Source organism: Crocodylus siamensis, chromosome 2 (genome assembly GCF_052110815.1).
Source record: "Crocodylus siamensis isolate JL-2025a chromosome 2, ASM5211081v1, whole genome shotgun sequence".
Taxonomy (NCBI): Eukaryota; Metazoa; Chordata; order Crocodylia; family Crocodylidae; genus Crocodylus; species Crocodylus siamensis.
This window is the reverse complement of record NC_143396.1, coordinates 154,558,339-154,573,725: the sequence shown is the minus strand read 5'-3', so window position 1 is coordinate 154,573,725 and position 15,387 is coordinate 154,558,339.

Below are 15,387 nucleotides of genomic sequence, written 5' to 3'. Positions count from 1 at the left end.
GCTAGTAAAACTGCACAGCTGGACAAAGTGGCCACATAGCTTCAACTATTTTCCTGCTACTAAGTGGCATATTGACATACTTTTTATCATTGTAATAACCTGAAAAATCTGTTGAAGAGTTCATAAAAAGACTGAAAAGCTCAACATTTTAGATGATTGATGGCAACTGTGTGATAAATATGCCTGTAACTAGTAGAAGGTGACCCTGAAAATCCCATGATAACACAGCAGAATGTCAGTTTAATGGAAGACAGGTAGAAATGTACAATGAGAAGAACCCTGGGTTGAAACATAGAGCTCATGGAATTATAAAATAAAGTAACCCATTAGGGCTGGTCTCTATAGGTGCTTATACACATGCTCCAGGAGTGGGCACGCCAATTAAATTAAAGAGAGCCATTCTAATTAAAGTGCCTGAAGTGTCTCATGTATCAGCATCCCCGCACTTCAAAATGGCAGTGGGGGTGCTTTATCTAAAGCTTGTTAAGCGAGCCATTTTGAAACGCAAGGACGCTAATACACGAGACATGGGAGACTGCTGGAGCTCAGTAATTGCCACGCTCCAACAGACTCAATCAATCAAGTCTAGTCCAATGCACTGGAATTCCAGTGTGTCAGAGCAGCGTCCCTGTTGGTGTATAAGCAACCTACGCATACTGTTGTATAGGAAAACTATGTCCATTAGGGGTGTGATTTTTTTTAAATGATAGCCAGCAAATGCCCTAACCTGGAAACACTTATCCTAGAACCAATGTGTTTTATATCACTAGAGCTATCATTTTTCCTTGGTCTAGCTATCAGAGAAGCATGGTTGTATGGGTATAATTGCATCTACACAGGGGGAGTTATGCTGCTAAAATGGTACAACTTTCTAGTGTAGAATAGGCCTTAATATCTAAATTTGCCCTTTTTTCTGGAGATCAGGCTAGAACTACATTACAAAGTCTTTCAGATTTTGATAGTTTTGTGGGATGACAGTAGGAAAACATCATGGTTCCTAGCCAATATAGCTATGACAGGAAAATAATCTTGTGTAGACACAGTTTTTGGAAGCTTAGCTGCTATTTTTCAGGTAAGTCATATAATCATAGAAAATCAGTGTTGGAAGAGACCGCAGGAGTTCATCTAGTACAACATTTTGCTCAAAGCAGGACCATCTCTAACTAGATCATCCCACTCAAGCCTTTGTCTAGCCAGGTCTTAAAAAACTCCAAGGATGGAAATTCCACCACCTCCCTGGGTAACTTGTTTTAGTACTTTACTATCCTCCTCATGAGAATTTTTTTCCTAATAATTAACCTGAACTTCTTTTGCTGCAATTTGAAACCATTGCTTCTTGTTCTGTTATCTGCCACTACTGAGAACAGTCCAGCTCTATTCTCTTTCAAGCCCAGCCCCCACTTCAGGTAGTTGAAGGCTGCTATTAAATCCCTCCTTGGTCTCCTCTTCTCTAAACTAAATAAGCTAAGCTCCCTCAGCTTCCTCTCATAAGTCATGTGCCCTACCACCCTCACCATTTTTGTTGCCATCTGCTGGACTCTCTCTGATTTGTCCACATCCTTTCTGTAGTGTGGGGCCCAAAACTGAACACAGTACTCCAGATGTGACCTCACCAGTGCTGAATAGGGGGAAGAATCACTTCCCTTGGTCTGCTGGCAACATTCCTACTAATGCAGCTCAGTATGCCATTAACCTTCTGCTCGACAAGGGTACACTATGGCCTTATATTCAGTTTACTGTCCACTGTAATGGGTCCTTTTCTGCAGAGCTGCTGCTTAGCCAGTTGGTCCCCAGCCTGTACTGGTGCATGGGATTGTTCCATCCTAAGTGCAAGACTCTGCATTTGTCCTTATTGAACCTCATGAGATTTCTTTTAATACAATCCTCCAATTTGTTGAGGTCTCTCTGAATCCTAAACCTACCCTCCAGCATATCTATTTCTCTCTGCAGGTTGCTGAGGGTGTGCTCCAAGCAAACTTGCTGTGGGTGTGCTCCAAGCTATCTTCCAGGTCATTGATGGAGATGTTGAACAAAACTAGCCCCAGGAATGACCTCTGGGGCACTCCACTTGATACTGGCTGCCAACTAGATTACTACACTTTGAGCCTGACAATCCAGACAATTTTTTATCTACATTACAGTCCATTCATTTAACCTATACTTCCTTAGCTTGCTTGGAAGAATGTTGTGAGAGATTGTATTGAAAGCCTTGCTAAAGTCAAGTTATACCATGTCCACTGCTCTCCCCACATGCACAGAGTGAGGAGTTAGATATTATAACTAAGGCTTTACCACTGTGTTTTACTGAACTAATACTTCCATGTCTCCACTGAAAATACTTTCTTTGATATATCTAAGACTTGCATTGAATCAGCCATTTTCACAGCTATAACACATTCTGTCATCCTGTGACTGATCAATATATCCCAATCCCATTCCTCCTCAATAAACTTCAAATAAGGACCCTTCAGATTATAGCAGAGGTTTTGTTTTTCATCCATATGTGCAGAGTTCAGTTTTTATTATTAAATTTCATCCTTTCCATATAACTCTAGTTTATAAGGCTAAATTTTCCAATATGATAATTTGGTCCCCCTCAGTATTGTTAGTTCCTCCTAACTTTGCATATAATTTTCATTAGTACTTAAATTGTAAAGGCATTGGTGCTACTTATAAAAATATTAATCAGGATTTGTCTCAGGATCCACCCCTAGCCTCTTTCAGTGTAACCAGCTGTAGTCTCTTGTTTCATCAACTCAGTATCCACCTTACCTTAGAATAATTTATTGGGAGACACTGTATCTAATACTTTGCTTAACTAATGATGGATTAACTATGCTACATTATTCTTGTCTAAGAGGTTAGTTATCCTGTCATAGAAGGATATTAGGTTTGTCTACCTTTGGTAAAACCATGTTGCATTTTATCCTGTTTTCCATTTATCTCCATTATTATAATTAATCTTTCCTTCCAAATCTGTTCTATGACCTTGCATGAGCCATACTAATGGTCCTAAGTTCATACTAATGGACCTATACTTGACTGGATCTTACCCATCCTACTTCTTGTTTTAATACAGGTACTTAATTTGCTACTATGCACTCATTAGGAATCATCTAACAGCCTTGAACTGACAGCTTTATTAAAATCCTAAAGAAGTGCTTTGATTATACAAGCATACATTCCGCTGATTTCGTTTTGCATCCTCACCTCAATTCATTTCTAGATATCATCTGCATAAATACCCTAGTTGCCCTACCTGTTGCAATGTTTTCTGTTTATTTGAAGTGTCACAATGTTGCAAGAGAGAAAGGAACAGTTTAAGGAACAGTTCTAACAATGTTCACTGTGGACAGTGAACCAGTAGATTGAGTAGAAAAGAGGTGGGTCTGCAACTTAGAAAAATAATTTCTCTAAAACCCCAGGGGATCTTAAGACAGAAACACACAGAGACACTTGTTTTAAGTCATCAGCACATAAAACTAGTGACACTTTTTACTTGGGCTGGAACCAAGGGGCACCTATACACAAGCACGGAGGCTTATTTGACACTCTGGAATTCCAGTGTATTGGAACAGACTCATTTAATCAAGTGTGGCAATTACTGTGCTGCAACAGCCTCCTGTGTATCAGTGTCTCCCCACTTAAAAATGGTGGTGGGGGTACTTGAACTAAAACTCATTGAATGAGCTTTAGTTCAAGTGCTCCCACCACCATTTTTAAGCACTGGAAAGCTGGTTCACAGGATGCAGTGGCACTTTAATTACAGTGGCTCTCAGAACCACTCTAATTAAAGTGCTGCCCACCCACCCCGAAGCACATGTAAAAGTGCCCTAAATCAGTGGTTCTAAACCTTTTTGTACCAGGATCCATTTGTAAACATCAGTGGCCAGTCCCAACCCACTGCCCATCACTCCTAACCCACTGCCCCCTGCCTCCAGGCCCCAGCACCTACAGTGTGTGGGGCAGAGTGTGGGTATGTAGGGCAGGGAGGGGTATGGGAGGTATGAGGGGGTCCCAAGCAGCTCCTTGCAGGCTGAAACTCTGACAGCCTACAAGTGAAAAGCCAGTTTCCCACATTTTTGTCCTTTAAAAGAGAATTCATTTTTAAAGTGTGTTCACGACCCTTTCGTATATTCTTGTGACCCACAGGTTGAGAAACATTGCCCTCAATTACTTAAATAGCTGTAATTCACACCCTTAGATATTTTGGTGAAAACTTTATGTTGAGGTAAGTTCAGTCTCCTGCGGCTGCCTAACCTATTAAAGGAACTGGCCTGTGTTAGGAATCAGGAACCTATGGATTCATCCCATTGGATCCAGCCTACGGAGTTGTTGCCTTGGCAGTGTTCAGCAGTGGGGGCTTCTCTGTCCTGCAGCTGAGCAGCTGGGCAGTGAGGAGAAATGGTGACAGGAAGAAGCAGCGGAAGCCATGGCCTCCAGGTTTTAGTCCCAGTCTATGTCAGACCCAAGCTGGATTGTTCTGGCTTACCACCAGAAAATGTTGCCAAGCACTGGCCTATACGAGGCTCAATCAGCATAGGCCCTCCTGGTCTTTGTGTTAAACACAGTGGAAGAGACATATGGTAAAGCCATATGTTGGAAAGTAGAATTAGACTTCCTACAGGGAAAAATATCTACTAAGTCTGAAAAGTAAGGTCATGTCTCAGATAACAGATACATAAGACTTGCAAGGCTAACATGTATGAAATATATTTGCAAGGGAGACTTGGATATTCTGAGACACATGAGTGAATTCATCTGATGGGCAGAAACAGAGCACTGTAAACCCTCAAAATAAAAGAGACCTTTTCTGTCATGATGTAGGCAGCATTTCCTTATTCGTTAACATAAGCTTGATACTAGCTTAGCAACACTTTTCTTACTATGTTTTAGTATTTGACTAGCCATTTATTTGTTCTCACATTTCAGTTTAGGCATCTCTTTTTTTCGTACAGCTGTCAACAAAATAGTCATGCACATAAAAAGGACTTGGAGTCAGTTTCAGAACCTGGACCAGGTACTAATGAACAACTTGGCAAGAGAAATGGAATAATGGCCTCATGGAGATAGTCAGACAGGTAATAGCTTGGGTTCAATTTCTTGGGCACCAAAGAGAATACAATTGCCCTTCCTAAACAGTGTTGTGGAAAACCTACCTGTGATAGTAGGGAGAAAGACAATGATCTGAACTTTGCTAGCCAATATTATGCATATACTGCAATAATATTAATACTTAAATTTGCAAATACTTGGAAGATAATCCTTGAAATTAGGTATCTGTCTGCATGTAAACATTGACTTGCAATGTTTGCAATCCCATTCAATATTTTAATGGTGCATGAGAATGAGACTGAAAATGATTACAATCTATATTGTCTAATTCAGGGGTGTCAAACTCAACCCACGCCCCAGGCCAGATCTGGACTGTAGGAGCTCTCCCTGGGCCAGATCTCTAGACCCAGCAGCAGTGGATCCAGGTCTACTGCCTGTGGTGCAGGTCCAAGGATAAGTGTGGACTGGTCAGTGCTGTAATTCAGGGAACTGAGTGGCAATGCAGATAGGGGGGAATGGGACAGCAGCTTGGGTCAAGGAAATGGGCAGCAGCACAAATGGGGGAAAGTGAGTGGCAGTGAGGGTGGGGTAGTGGGTAGCAGCAAGGCAAGTGAGAACCCTCACTCCCCTCCCTGGTGCTGATAACAATGTCCATCAAGGTTCAGGGACTCTGAATTTTGTGGCAGGCCATGCTCCACTGGGCCTGTGCCCTGACTGCCAGTAGCCTGCTGGACTACTGGCAGGTCAGGTAGAACAGTTCCATGGGCCAGATCTGGCCTGTGACCCATATGTAGTTTAATGGAAAGGCTACCTACACTTTTTATCCCTTTTTAAGTATTTTGGCTATGTGATATTACATTAATACAATTCTAACTGCATCCATATAATAGTACTATGTCTCTTCAACTGTATTGGTTGCTAAGTTGTTGTATTTAAAAATTGTTCATGGACAAGGCAAAAATTAAACGCAAAGGGTAAAATGCTGGAAGACATATTAATTTGATTTTAAAAATCGTTAGAGTGAGATTCTGTCCAAACTTGGACCCTAGGCAAACTCACTGACTTCAAGAAGTTAAAGAAAATGTCAGTCAGAGCACGATCTATCCCTTGAATTTTAAAACACTTAGAAGTTTTATTAACAGAAATATGGGTCTGATTCTGCACTCCTTTTATTCTGACCTGACATCAGGGCTTTGCAATTTCTCTTTACAATGACTAGACTAGGGACAGTTAAAGGCTGCAGACAGAAGTGACACTTTTCGCCCAATCTGGTCACAGAAAGCAGATTATAGCTGTGACCAAATACAAGTGCATGGCTGCAAACAGCTTCAAAAATGGCCAATTGGGTGAAAATCTGACCTCTTGTTACATGAGGTATCAGATAAAGACATTTCAAAATGCAGTGTCTTTTGCAACTTGTATCTGTGGAGCTCCCAGCCTGTCACTGTTTTCAGAATGGGAGGGGGGAAAGGGAGCAGAGGGAGTTCAGTCTAGGGATTTTTCAACCCCCACCCCCAGAGAGTGAGGTGGGTACATTGGAGCCTCCTCACCTTGGGGCAGACTCCAACTCAACCACTGCGCCCTTCAACACCAGCTGGGGAGCCCCAAGAACAAGCTCTCTTCACTGCCTTTCCTCCCTCCCATTCTGAAAACAGTGAGCATGGGCAGAAATCCCTGGCTACTATAGGAACATAATTACAGCCTTCTAGCCCCCAACTAGATTCCCCTGCCCCCTGGAACTAACAATGAACTTCTGATTGGTCTGGGGTAATGCTGTAACTCAGAACACTTTGCAAAAATCATTCTGAGTTACAGCTGGGAGCTGCACTTCTGTTTGTACCCAATGTTTGCTGAGACATCTGCAATGTGGGTGCCAGGTGGGGGGGGGTGATTCCCCTGACCCCACTGTCCTGTGCTGTGTGTGGGGACTCTGCCATGAGCCCCCAGAGGCCCCAATCACCACAGCTGCAGCTAGTGAGTATGGGGCTCTCTTTTTTTTTCTTTTTTTTTTTTTAAAGTGCTGGGAGACTGAGCCAGGTAGGGGTTGGGGCCAGGCAGGGCAGCCATAGGGACTTCTCCTGTAGCTGCCTGCCTCTGGCCCAGTAGGGGCACCTGCAGGGGCTCTGCCCTGCTGCCTCTTGCCAGCCTGCGTGGAGAGTATGGGATGCGGGTGTGGCAGTGCTGGGAGCGGGGGTTGTGCCCTGTCGCCCCTTCCCTCTTTTGCTCAAAGTGAGCTGTGCCCGCATCCTGCCCCCTCTGCCCCTGCTCTCTGGGCTGCTGTGCCCTCATCTCACGCTTCCCCACTCCCTTCCCCAGTAACACGCGTCCCGCCCCAGCTGGGTAGCTTGTTCCAGCCCCAAACCCAATCCGTCCCTCCCTACTCCCCCAGCCCCAACAGTCTTACCAGCTTTTCCGAATCGATTCAGATGCCTTGATTTGATTCGGAGCTTTTACTTGGTCCTCCGATTCGATTTGGATTTGCATGTTCAGTCCCCTAATCAGGCCAAATCCCCTCCATATTGAATCAGCTACCAAAGCTTCGCAGAGCCCTAATTTGCATTAGTCCAGTGTTTATTTTTCTCTTACTAAATGACGCAAAGTATCAAAGTATTATTATTACATTCCTTTCACCATTATTTGCCACTTCAGTTCCTATACGATTTTAGCAATCTATATATTACAATTTGCATGAAGCACTGGTAAGATCTCATTTGGAGTATTGTGTAAAATTCTGAGCACACATGTTCATAATAGATTAATTCCAACTCGAACTGGTGCTGAGAAGGATTATGGAGATCACTGGGACAACTGAGAGACTATCCTATGAAAGAATAAAAATAGAACTTGGCTTGTGTAGACTAGCAAAATTAAGGCTAAGAGAGTATACAATTGTTCTTAGCATAAATATATAAGGGGGGAGGGGGACAGGAGGTAAAAACCAGCAAGGGAGAAAAGCTATTTAAACAAAGAACATTATTGGCACGAGAACAAATAGCTGTAAATGACCATGAATACATTTATGTTGTACATTTGAATAAGCTCCCTATATCGGAGAACTGAGGTATTAAAACAATCTTCCAGGAGTAGCGTGAAGGGGGAGATTCTAGTTTCAAAATGGAATTTTATATATTGATAAAACGAATTTATGATGTCATTGCCTGTGACAAGAGATTGGATTTAGTCACTCAGCTGGTCCCTTCTAGTCCTCTATTCTGTGTTTCTAAATTCAAAACTAGTCTGCAAGGTGAAAACTTCATTCCATTTAAAAGATAGTTTCAGATTTTCTGAGGTTGCAAAACCTTGATTATAGTTTTAATGCTTCTTCACATAATGGATTATTTTTCAATCATATTTAAATTAAAGCAGTGGGTATGGATGCCAGGTAGGAAACAATACAATCAGATTTTAAGGTATAGTATTTCAGCCCTTCCCAAATTTAGCAAAAAATATAAGTCAATATTAGAAAAGTGAATTTCCCATTTTTTAATGATTGAGGGTTTGTAGCATTAGCTTCCATCTTTGAAGATTCGTGAACTACTAGAATTAACATTTTTCTCTGTTCCACAAGTCTAATAATGATTTGTGGCACTGGCTCAAAATAACACTGGAAAGACCTGGTTCATGGTCCAATGTAAGTGCCAGATCTGGCCTCCAGTGCTGAGTCTGTGGGGAACCCCTTGGGCCATAGCCCTGTGCACTAGATAAGGTGAGCAGAGAGGCATGGGGTCTGATCCTGGCACAAAGGACGAAGTGGGAGAAGTACAAGGCCTAATCCTAGCACATAGAGCCAGGCAGAAGTGGTATGGGGCCTGCAGGGCTCTGGAGCCTGATCCCAGCATGTAGGCCTGGGAAGGAGTGGAGCAGGGACCCAGAGCCTGAGCCTGGCATGCAGGAGCAGGTGGCAGCAGCATGAGGCCCTATCCCAGCACATGGGTTTTGGTGGAGGCAGCGTGGGGCCCTGGTGCCTGATACCATCAGGTAGGGCTAGCCATAGGTGGTGTGGGGTCCCAGATCCCAATCCCAGCATACATGCAAGGACAGAGGTGGAATGGGGCCTCGGCATTATCCTAATGCATGCGGCAGTGCAGAACCCTGGGGCCCAATCCTGATGAATGGGGGCACCACAGGGCCTTGGAGTCCTGTCCTGGCATGTGCAATTCTGTCTGTCCTGTGGACTGGCCCTGCACCACTCATCTGGCCCATAGGGTAAAAAAGTTTAGTTCCACTTGTCTAGTAGTTTGATCCCCTTGCCTTGGAAACTTCATGAGTGAACATCAGTTACATTTCCCAAAGACTTATCTGATATGGAACAAAAACAGTGAGCCTCATTACATGCAGTGTGCTATATTGTTAATGCAAAGCAACCCTAAGACTACCTTAGAATTAACAAGATCACCCCAGTGTAGGTGTGGTGCAGAGCTGACATAGGGCCCCGACAAACATTGCATTTATTGTGCGATTAATAAATTAATCTTATGAAAAATTTAAACATGCCACATGTTTAAGCAATTTATGGTGCAACAAAATGGCAAACCAACTACAAAGATGTTCCAAATGAACTTTGTGTAAAACATCTTTGTGGCTGATTTGTACTGTGCTTTAAATTGAATATGTGGCATGTCAGGAGTGGGCAGGGAAGTGGGCTGGAAAGGTTCAGCCTCAGCAGTTGTTTGATTGTGATCTGAGGAATTTTATGCTCCATCTCATAAACTGCATATCTGGCATGGCAGAATACATGATTTTTGGGACTGGGTATAAAATTCCTTAGATCCCACTCTCACCATTACAGTATTTGCTTCCAGGGGTCATAGTGAGTTATGCATGTGGGCACACATGCTCACTATGTACATATGCTAGAACATGGAGAACTTTTGGGAAATAATAATGTGGTGGTACCCTAGTACCTCTTGGCCCTATGAAGTTCTCGGCAGTCAACACGTGGGTGTACTGAAGATATTAATGCTGCCAGCAAGCCTGTATTTGATATCTAGACATTAATAGACATTATTAAAGCTGCTAGTCACCCTTCCTTAAGCTCCTTTGTGCAGCAAGGTAGCTGAGGGAATAAAAGCTACTGCCTGAGGCACTGGGTCCCATAGGAAGATTTGTGCAAGAACTAACCCAGGAAGAGTTAAAGGGTTTCCTTGGAGATCCAAATGAAAGGGCTGGGGCACTGATTGTTTTCATCTGCTATTGTCTATTTTGGAGTCTCAGGCAGAAAGCACCAAAAATGCCAGAAAAGCAGTTATGAAAATTACCCTGGGAAGAAGCAGAGTCAAAGCTCTTTGGGCCACAGGACTGGTAGTAAAAAGGAGGCTGGGGAGATGTGAATAAGGCACTTGGCTCCTGTTTGTTTTTACTTTGTTCAAGGGAAGAGATTGTTCTGTGTATTCTTTGGTGCAGCAGTACAGCCAAGAAATGTGTGATTCATCATTTTCTCCTTCTAATTGAAACAAATCAAAGAAGCTGTGTATTTTGGTTAATTATTCAGGCCAGGTGCCAACCCTGGAGCTGAAGTGGGATACGATAGAAAGGAGAAAAATCATGAGCAGGAATTCCTGTTATGTCAAAATAGAAGAAATAATCAAGATGCTTGTAACAGTAAAAAATGGAATTAAAATACAGCCAAAGGGAATTAAAACAGGGCCTAAAACAGGAGCTGGAAACTTTGCAAAGATACTAAAAACAACATTTGGAGGTGCCTCTGAAAGGGGAAATAACCTGAGATTAGAGATAAAAGTTTGGGTTGGGAATTTTAGCATGTGGAATGGATATCTATTTGGTTGCTAAAGTCTTTGACAAGGAACAAAAAAGAAAAGCACAGTTCATAGGACCATAGGAAAGTAGGGCTGGAAGGGACCTTGGCAGGCTATCTAATCCAATCCCCTATTCAAGGCAGGATTCATCCCTGACTAAAATATCCCAGCCAAAGCAAAGACTGGAGTTTCTATTTGACTTTTTCCAGCACAGAGGTATGTAAAAATAAAGAAAAAAAAATTCTAAGAGATTTTCTGGTTAGGGATCTGGAGAACAATAAAAATATAAGTTATGCCACACTGGCTCAGAACAAGATTGAAACAGGGAGAAACTGGCCCATTAACCAGTCACCTCAGCATGTATCAATAGTAAAAGATTAAGAGGCTTTACAGACCACTGAGGAAATGTATCAGAAAGTCATAAATGAGCCTTCAGCTAGTCCTTGGGCCACATACACAGTTCTGGTTACAAAAATAGAAGTATAGGTTCTGTGTAGGTTATGAAACCTTGATAAAGTTAATTTAAAGGATGTTAAAAATACATGGTGGCAAGGGGAAGAAGATCAAATGGATGGGGGAAAGTGGATTTGACAGCAGGACAAGGCCTTTTGTAGTTTAAAATAATTAATTTCAGTTTATGCAGTGCACCAGGCATGGTTAGTAACCCATCAAAAATGATACTGCAGGATACATCTCTCTCAGATAAGATGTACATTGATGGCATCTTGGTGCGTTCATATATTTGAGAGGCAATTGATAGGCTTACAATTAAATTTTTAGTGTGAAGTTGCACATTATACTCAGACTATGCTAAGGGCACTTAAAATGTGAAATGTTAAAATGCTGAAGCTTGTTAACTCATGACAAGTGCCCTCTGAGCATCTCTTAGTTATGGCACTTCGGGTGAGGATTAATGTGGCTGTGCTACCTAGGTCAAGTTAGGGTAACTTCAGTCTGTTCCACAGAGACAAAATAACCAATCTACAGCCCTCCAGCATCCCAGGGTCCACTGCTCTCAGCCCTCTGCCCCCAGAGGGATGGAGTTCAGGGGTGCATCTAGACAAGCGCGGCTGTGCAATGTGTGGTGCCGCAAACACGTTTGCAGGGCCGTGTCCTGTCAACTGTTCTCCGTGCTACAAAGGTGCGCTACTCATGCGTGCACTAGTCCAGTGCTTTTTTCCATATTTTTTTTGACCCCTGGGTATCTTGTGGAAAAACTGGAAAAAAAAACTGTGGAAAAAAACCCCCATCTAGAGCAGCAGTTGCACGGGCAGCACAAACAGCTGAAAAGTGGAGCCCCAGCAGACCTGGAGCCCCAGTGCACTCCCCAGCAGACCTGGAAGTGACCGGAAATACTTCCAGCCCACTTCTGGGTTTGCTTCCCAGCACACTGGAAAGCCCCTGCGCTGCTATGGGATGCTCCATCCGCTCCAGCACTGCAGTGATCAAGAGCTGTGCTGCTACCTCAAGGTATGTGGAAAAAACTTTTAAAGCTGTGCCTGTGTCAGAATCGCTGATTCACCAAATCAGCACTGAATCGTCAGCTTTGGATTCGGCCAAATCAAATTGGGGACAGTGATCTGAATCAATGGCTCGAATCACTGTCCCTGATTCGGGCCAAATCTGAATCCGAATTGAATAGGGTCCGTTTCACACACCCCTAGTAAGTAGGTACATGGGACTGGCGGGCTGTGGGAGTGGTGCAGTTTCATTTCAACTTCCATTTTTCCATTCCAAAGGGACAGTGTTTTGTTTCTCTGTTTCGAAGCATTGTTCTGTTTTCTTCAGTCGAAACTGTTTCAACACTGTTTTGACGCATTTCAGCGTTTTGCCCTTAGGCTATAATGGGAAATCCTGAAAATGCCTATAACTTTGTCAGTTCTTGCCTGATTTGGATGAAAATTATAGAGTTGGTAGCCTCTTCTGAGGACATGAAGCCTGTCAAGTTTAAAGGAGATAGGTGCAGGAGTTTTTGTGAAACTGCACCTCAAACTGTTCAAAGCAAAATTTGTATCACTTGCTGGCAGCGGCAGCCTGCTGTCATCCCACACACAGATCCAGGGGCCCACTTCCCCTGGGAGGAGTCTGGTTTAGCCCCACAGCCTTCCTGGAGGGTGTGGGGCCCCAAATCTGCATGTGGGATGACAGCAGGTTGCTGCTGCCAGCTGGGGCCAGCACCAGCACTGGGTTCGTCCTGGCACTTGGTGCGGGCCGTGCCAGGGAGACTTGGGTGTTGGCACTGGCCACAGATGGCAGCAACAGCATGCTGTCATCCACATGCTCCACAGCCAGTGTGTGGAGTTTTAAGGAAAAAAAAAGCCCCTCACTCACTGGCTCTGACAGTGGCGACTGGGGACTCTGGGCACTTGAGGCAGACCCCCCTGTGCAGCGTGGGGCAGTGGAGGGCAGCAGGGATTGCCCCCCTCGCCTGGCACCCATGCGGCAGCTGCCCCTTGGCACATGTAGTGCAGCTTGTCAGGGTGCCACACACTGTCTGGGAGCTGGGGCAGCTCCTGCAGTGAGCTAGAGCACCCGGTTTGATTCCTGAGCTCTCTGATCATTCCCCCAACTCTTCCCAGGGGACGTAGCCCCCAGATCTGTGCGTGGGGTTTCAGCAGGCTGCTGCTGCTGGCTGGGGAAATAGCCCATAGCTGCTGTCAAACCCAGCTGGCAGAGGCAGCTTGCTGTCATCCTGCATAATCCAGGGGCCCGTGCCCCCTGGGAGGAGCTGGGGGAAGTGATCAGAGAGCAAGGGGAAAGATTGGGGAGCTGAGGAATTTAACCAAGAACTGGTTCTGATCATTCCCCCAGCTCTTCCTGAGGGGCGTGGGCCCTAGATCTGCACACCAGGTTTCAGCAGGCTGCCACTGTAGGTTGGGGCCAGCAGCAGCACCACACTGTTCCTGGCACTCAGCACAGGCTGCACCAAGTGGCTGCCGCTGGCCCTAGCCTGCAGCAGAAGCCTGCTGAAACCCCACGTGCAGATTGGGGGCCTTTGTTCCCCGGAAGAGCTGGGGAAATGATCAGAAAGCTGGGGAAAGCGAACCGGGAGCTAAATGTCAATATCAGAGCAGTCCTTCCTCCTCCCGCCCCTTCCCCCTCCCTCTCTTTAGTTTCTGTTTAGCTGCAAGCAAGCCCAGCTTCGAAACTCAAAACATTTTGAAACTTTTGAAATGTTTTGATTGCCCTCATTTCATTTCAAAGCTGTTTTGAAGCTTTTTGTTTCATTTTGATTTCACTGTTTCAAGCTTGAAACACATTGAAACCGCTTCGAAATGAAACACCCATCCAAATTTCACACAGCCCTAGTGGCTCCCCTGCCTGCCCCCCGCACGGCACACAGCCTCCTTCCGGCAGCAGCAGCAGCAGTAGTAGTAGTAGCAGCTGCCACAGGGTGCTCAAGGCCTGGTACTGGTAGAGCCCCACTGTGATGCGCTGTGATGCAGTCCCAGCCACCTGGGACCCAGCACTGCCCATGCCACCTGGTGGGAGCCTGGCCTAGACTGGAGGCGTGCATCTTTGGGCAGGACTGGACCACTCTTTCTGTCACCCTGGGCCCCAACACCTTGCACAAGGGCCACAGATCCTCAGGTCAGGATGGACCATGCCTCCAATGAGCTGGCCCAGCTGAAGGGTGCATGGGGCATTGGAGGCAGGACCTGGTCCAGCCCAAGGGTGTGCAGCCCCTGTATGTGATGCAGGGGGCCCTGGGTGACAGCAAGAGTGGGCCAGTCCTGCCTGAAGATGCATGCCCTAGTCTAGGCACAAGCCCTTGGCCAGACTGGGTTTGTGCCACGTGGCACAGGTGGTGCTGGGTTCCAGGTGGCCAGGGCCATGCGCCCCACTGCTGGGGGCTCTACCAGCAGCAGGCCCTGAATGTTCTATGGCCACTGCTGGTGCTGCTGCTCCTCCCGAGCAGTCTCCCCATACCTGTACAGTTCCCCCACACCCACAAAGCCCCCACAATCCACCAACAAATCCCATACCCCTACCCACAAACTCCACACCTCCAAACGACCCCACAACCCCCCAACCTGCCAAGCTTCTGCACAGGCACCATACCTCCAACAAACCTCACCTCCACAAACCATATACCCATCCCTACACCCACCCACAAACCTCCCCACCACCACCACAAACTCCATACCCAACCCAAATCCCACATCCCTTCCACAAATCTTATGCCCCTTGTGTTCACCCACTGGACAGGACAGAACAGGACCTGCTGGCAGGAGCTGTGGCTTGGGCAACTGGTGCCACCTTAGTCGGGGGGGCCACATGCCCCCGCCCTGTGACCAGTCCCACCAGCTGGAGGGAGGTGTCTCCTGTGGGCAATCCTGTGGTGCTGGGGGGATCCCTCATGGTTGATCCTGTGGTCCCGGGGGCCTGCGGCTGATTGCTGCGCTCACTGCAGCCATTTTCAGGAGTGGCTGCAGCCACTTCTGGGAACAAGCACTGGCCAGTCACTGCAGCCACTCCCAGAAACAACCGCAGACACTCCCGAAAGTGGCTGCAGCAAGTGCAGGGATTGGCCAGCACTTGCGGTGGGGGGAGGACTGGCATTCCTGCCTGCCCC